Here is a 5860-nt window from a genome sequence, read left to right as displayed (position 1 = left end):
CTTGCAAACTTTATATGCCCCAGTACAGGGGAACCCCAGGGCCAAAAAGGGGGAGTGGGTGGGTAGGGGATTGGGGGGGGTGGGTATGGGGGACTTTTGGGATAGCATTGAAAATGTAAACGAGGAAAATACCTAATAAAAATAATAAATTAAAAAAAACTAACTCTCTCTCTCTCTCTCTCTCTCTCTCTCTCTCTCTCTCTCTCTCCCCCTCTCTCTCTTTCTCCTTCATTCTTGTGCTCTTATATCTTATTCACTGTTATGTGCTGTGCGTGCACACATGCACATGTGTAACTGTGCTTGTCATGACCCATCTGTGGAGGTCAGAAGAGAGTTTTCTTTTTATTTTATCTTATTTTTACATCCTGACCACAGTTCCCCCTCCCTCCTCTCCTTCCAGTGCCCCACTCTCCCCCCAGAAGAGTTCTCAGTAGCTGGTTTTCTCCTTCCATGTGTATCCCATGGATATACCTCGGGTTGTGAGGCTTGGCAGTGCCTTTCTCCTCTGCCATCCTGCTATCTCCTCTCCTTGTTTTGACCTCCCTCTCTCATACAGAGTACTGTGCTGGGCCCGAGAGAGTCCACATGAGCTATAAAACCTCTGGCAAGGAAATAAGATGGCTCAGTAGTTTAAGAGCACTGGCAGCTTTTCCAGAGGTCCTGAGTTCAATTCCCAGCAGCTACATGGTGGCTCACAACCATCTATAATGTGATATATATATATGCCCTTTTCTGGCATGCAGGTGTACGTGCAGATAGAGCATGCAGATACATAAAATAAATAAATCTTTTTAAAAAGAGAATCTACTTTCAAGATTACCCCTTTCTACAGCATTTCTTTTTAATAGTTAAGTCTATTTCTTGACAATTTCCATACATACACACACACACACACACACACATTTCATCTCGTTATACTCATCCTTGCTCTCTCTTATTGTCCTCCCATTCTTGCTACAGGGCCCTGTCTTCAAAACCATAACATGTGGGAGTTTCTAAAACACTACCAAGTTCAGGCTGATTTCTTTGTTTTACAACCACAAAGGGTAGAGTCTTAGCATCTCGTCTGATAAGAGGCCAAGGCCAATGGCAGTATCATAAAAATAGGCCAGATCCTGAATTGTGAGACAATATTGGTTATCGTGTTTAACACTCAAAGGGAGGGTCATGGTAGAAGACTCAACTGTTGAGTTTATAAAGGTAGATGTCAGCTCTTGGTCATCCAGGCTTTGTACATTATATTGTTCGAGGGCTTAATGAGGGAATCAGTGACTGCCTCATGGAATATTTGGAAAGATCCAGAGGAGGGGAATTTTGTACAGACAGGAACCAGTTGGATTAATGTTTATATGGATGTTTGTATGGATTTTTCAAAACAAAGAAATTTTGAGGTTTTTAAATGGTGTTTTCTTAATGAGAAAGAGCGCATTGATGACAGTCAGGTCTAAATTTACTAGGATGGAAATGAGACCCATGATGGGGTGTGGGGCCACAGATATAATAAGCTGTGTAGCTCAAATGATTTGTTTACTTAATGCTTGGCTGACCTTTTGAGCAGTTTCACCGTAGGGGTGGTGTAGGTTGGGTCACAGAGAAGAGAAAATTCCAGGAGAGTGCATAAGAGAAAAACATCAAATCAAAACAAAATCTTATTGTGAGCAAAAGAAATTATACTCAAAAGAAATTACACTCAGGGAGAACCTACATGGAACATTTTGTTTGGCTATAGAGTGAATTTCAGTAAGGGAAACACTTAAAAGACAGGGGTTTAAAAAAAAAAAGTTAAGTATGAGGATAATAAGGAAGGATGAGGTGGTCAGAGGAGCCAAAGAGGGAGGGAACCAGAAACCCGTCGATAGGAGGAAGCTTATGATTGAATTTTTGCATGGCCCTCGTCTCTAAGCAACATCGCAAACTGGTTAGGATCTGTTGGCCTGGAAGAAAGTGTGTTTATGGAGGACACAGATCCCATCCTAGCCGTTAATCAGATCTAGATCAAGTCTTTGTTTTTGTTTTTCAGACAGGGCTTCTCTGTGTAGCCCTGGATGTCCTGAACCTCTGTCTCTGTAGACCAAGCTGGCCTTGAGCTCAGAGTTCTGCCTGCCTCTGCCTCTGCCTCTCAAGTGCTAGGATTAAAGGTGGGCACCATTACACCCAACTTTGTAATCCTTTTTAATTTTGGAGTACTGCAGCAGTCAAAGAGCCAAGCTGGTCCCAAAGGGAGTTAAACTGATCTGAGATTTCTCTAAGGAGAGACAGAGAGGTTGATTGCTGTAAGGTTACTTCTGTCCAGCTGTTTTGGTGCTGAGTCTGGGTAACAATGCCTAGAGAGGGATGAGTTGGAAGGCCCTCTTTAGAGACTACCCAAACAGCTTTTAGGGATGTGGTGGTTTGCATTCGCTTGGCCCAGGGATTGGCACTATTAGGGAGTGTGGTCTTGGAGGAAGTGTGTCACTATGGGGGTGGGCTTTGAGATCCTCTTCTTAGCTGTCCTCAAGACAGGCTTCTCCTGTTTGTCTTTGAAACAAGATGTAGAACTCTCAACTCCTCCTGCACCATGCCTGCCTGGAAGCTGCCATGTTCCCACCTTGATGATGATAATGGCTGAATCTCAGAACGTGTAAGCCAGCCCTAATTAAACATTGTCTTTATAAGAGTTGCCTTGGTCATGATATCTCTTCATAGCAATGGAAATTCTAACTAAAACAAGGGGCTGGGGCATCAATCTCTAGGTGACTCCTTAAGCTACAACAGGTCAATGAAGGAAGCCCTAGTAAGAGTGCCTCAGAAGAGGGGCCATCAAACAGCCATGGAAAAAAAACTAACAGTTGGCAAAGATCCAGAATATAAGTCAGGAGGTACTAACTATACAGTGTGGCGAGGAGATACAAAGTAAACAAGGAAAAATTTTACATCGAAATTAAAATGAGTTAATTTAAGATTAAATATGACATCAATGTGAGTTTAAATACAGTTGTACCACTGACTGGAGAAGGTACTGGACTTCCGTGGAAAGGTGAAGTGATTGCAATTAGCTGGGTGTTTAATCCTGCGTAAGGAACAGGCAGCTAGAAGCTCTGTAAAAGAAGTGGGTTAAATGCAGCATCCAAGGAATGAATCTGAACAGCAAGTGTGACTCCCTGCTTGCAAAGCCCTAAGTGATACTCCCCTGCCTCTGAGTGTGATGAGCTTTGTATTTTTGTTTCAAATATTAATAACACCAGTTATTATTTAAGAAAAAACAGAGTGTCTCGAGAAAAACAAAATTGGGACTAATACCTTAACTGACCATTATCTAGTATTTTAGAAACATAACTTAATACATATTTTTGTTGACATCAAATTGTTGCACCTATATTTCAGGACACTCCTTGTAGACTTTGTTGAGGCCTGCCGCCGCCCCAGCATAGCTGTAGCCATTTTGTTCCATGCCTGCCAGCTCTTTCATATTATTGCTGTAACGTGCCTGCCAGTCATTCGCACACACACACAAAATGAGATTTGTTAATCTTAAGAACTCTCACAAAACTTCACGTAGGACCCATCAAATCAAAAGTCAATAGGAAGTGTTATGTTGAAAATGGTCAGAGTCAGGGCTGACCACCAGGCAACACCTTCTACACCTGCATATGAGCTTGCTGTGGTTTTTGCAGCTTTAGCCTTTATAAGCGGACAATGAAAGGTGTTTGTTGTTGTGGCTCAGCCCCCAAATTCTGAGCTGCAGCCCTGATTAATCAGTCTTAGGTTATGTGTTCAATAAACCATCCCCGTCTGACTGAGATCAGTGTTTGTCTGCTTTGTGCGGCAACTCTTGGACCCCGAAAGGTTTCAAGGTGAGAAGCGAGCCTTGGAGCTTTCTCTCTGGGTAGAGACTAGATTATATTCTCAAAGCATCACAGATGAGCCCCGGACGGAAAGAATCCCCTTCATCTAAGCCACCTCCTCCTGCAGAACCTGAGGGCTCGGGATATCACTTAACAACCATTTGCTGACTCTACAGACACAAAAACAGACAGTGCTTGAATAGTCTGATAACTTTGCAGAGCTGGGTGTTTGATGGCAGAGTATCTGGCATCCTCCTCTAACAAGGGAACATGAGTGGTTAAGGTGTAGACCCTGGAATTGGATTTACTAAGAGGAAAAGTTGAACATTGGGGTAAAGGGCATGACCAACTGAACTAGCATGCAGGTCCCATCCCAGTTGGGTGGGAGGCGCAGGGACAAGGCTCCCTAGTTCACAGTATCTCCATATGTCAGTTTGAGAGACACTTAGGGCAGATTAATTGCCTCTTTGTTGATTGACATGTTTAGGATGTGGGTGTGTACTCTAAGATCCTCTATTGATTAAGAGAACCAATTCACTTGCCATGTGAAACATGAGAAGTAATCCACTTTTGTATAACCTTTTGTATAACCTGACCTTAGTCAGGTCCACACAGCCAAAGCTGATCACATCTATGCAGCTGGAGGCAAAGCAGCACACTCTTACTTAAGCCAGGTCTTATTTCCCATGCATCCTTGTCCTGTAATGAGGCTAGTGTGCAACTTAGGCTGGTGGGTGGTGCTCCATCCAAGGGAGTTTGTGCTCCATCCAAGGAAACTTCTTGAGCCTGGAGACAGCCTGCCACGCAAGTGTATTATAAATTTAACCCGTTTTACTCAAGCATTCAATCTTTTATAATCCATTTTAGTATACCCAATTTTAAATAATATTTTCCATTAAACAAACATTAAGTTTACTTTAAACTTGTTTTGCTTTGATTGCTTCAGGCTTAGCATTGATAACATGTATACGGGACTATATGATAGGAAATAAAATTTGGTGTTGTGTCAGGGCAAGACAAAATTTCCTGCTCCGTCTTGTATTTGTGCTGAGGCCATTTCAAGTTTAACTAGAATTGGATCTCCTTTAATGGAGATTCCCATAAGAAATTACTCAACTCTATTCTAGGAACCAAAGTTCAGGATGTACTGGTTAATTCTCTTAGCTTTTATTAAATGGTCGGTTTGTACACACCCCCTCCAGCCAACTACTTAGTATCTGTTCAGACTGCTGACTTCTGCGAAGCCCTCCCTGCAACTGCTGACTGAGATGCCAGAACATGGTCTCTGCCTTAAAAATCCCATGTTTTAGACACTGGGGAGCACACCTAGGTCCCCAGATACCTGGGTGTAGTCCTATCTGACTGGAACAAAGACTTTCAGTTGGTCCTAAACTGTGTCATGTGATCCTCTCTGGTGGCCTACCCACAGCGGTGCAGCCATCCAAGCTTGTCTCTACACATGAAATGCACTTGTACTTAGCATGACGGACTGTTAATTTATATATTTTAATCTTTAACAACTCAAAATGAGTTAGTAACTTTTATAGAATTAAGATTTTACTACTTTATTCCTTGTTAGTTTGAGTCTTAGAAAATTGTATTTTTTAAACTAAAGATCTTTTGGTATCAAAATAAATTTTAAGTCATAAATACAGTCCACTGAAAGACCAGGAACCTCATTTTACAAAGTACGACAGTTGTTTATGACTGAGTTACTTTAAACGACTAAAGCTTAACAAAGTTAGCAAGGACATAAGTGATAAAACATACATCTTGAATCCGTTTCTGTTAGCCTAAGTGGGCCATTCTAAACTTAGAAATTTATAAATCTTAGTCATGAAGTGTGTGTTGTCCCAGATCCTGCTTTCCATAAACTGTGTTTGTGGTTTTGTCCTTATCAGTTACTTTTCACTCAGGACAAAAAAATCATCCCACAAACATCCATCGTTATCCAGGACATCCTGGAGACATGCGGCCACCCCCGAGAGAGAGAGAGAGAGAGAGAGAGAGAGAGAGAGAGAGAGAGAGAGAGAGAG

This window comes from Mus caroli, chromosome 6 (assembly GCF_900094665.2).
Source record: "Mus caroli chromosome 6, CAROLI_EIJ_v1.1, whole genome shotgun sequence".
NCBI classification, from domain to species: domain Eukaryota; kingdom Metazoa; phylum Chordata; class Mammalia; order Rodentia; family Muridae; genus Mus; species Mus caroli.
This window is presented reverse-complemented; position numbering follows the sequence as displayed.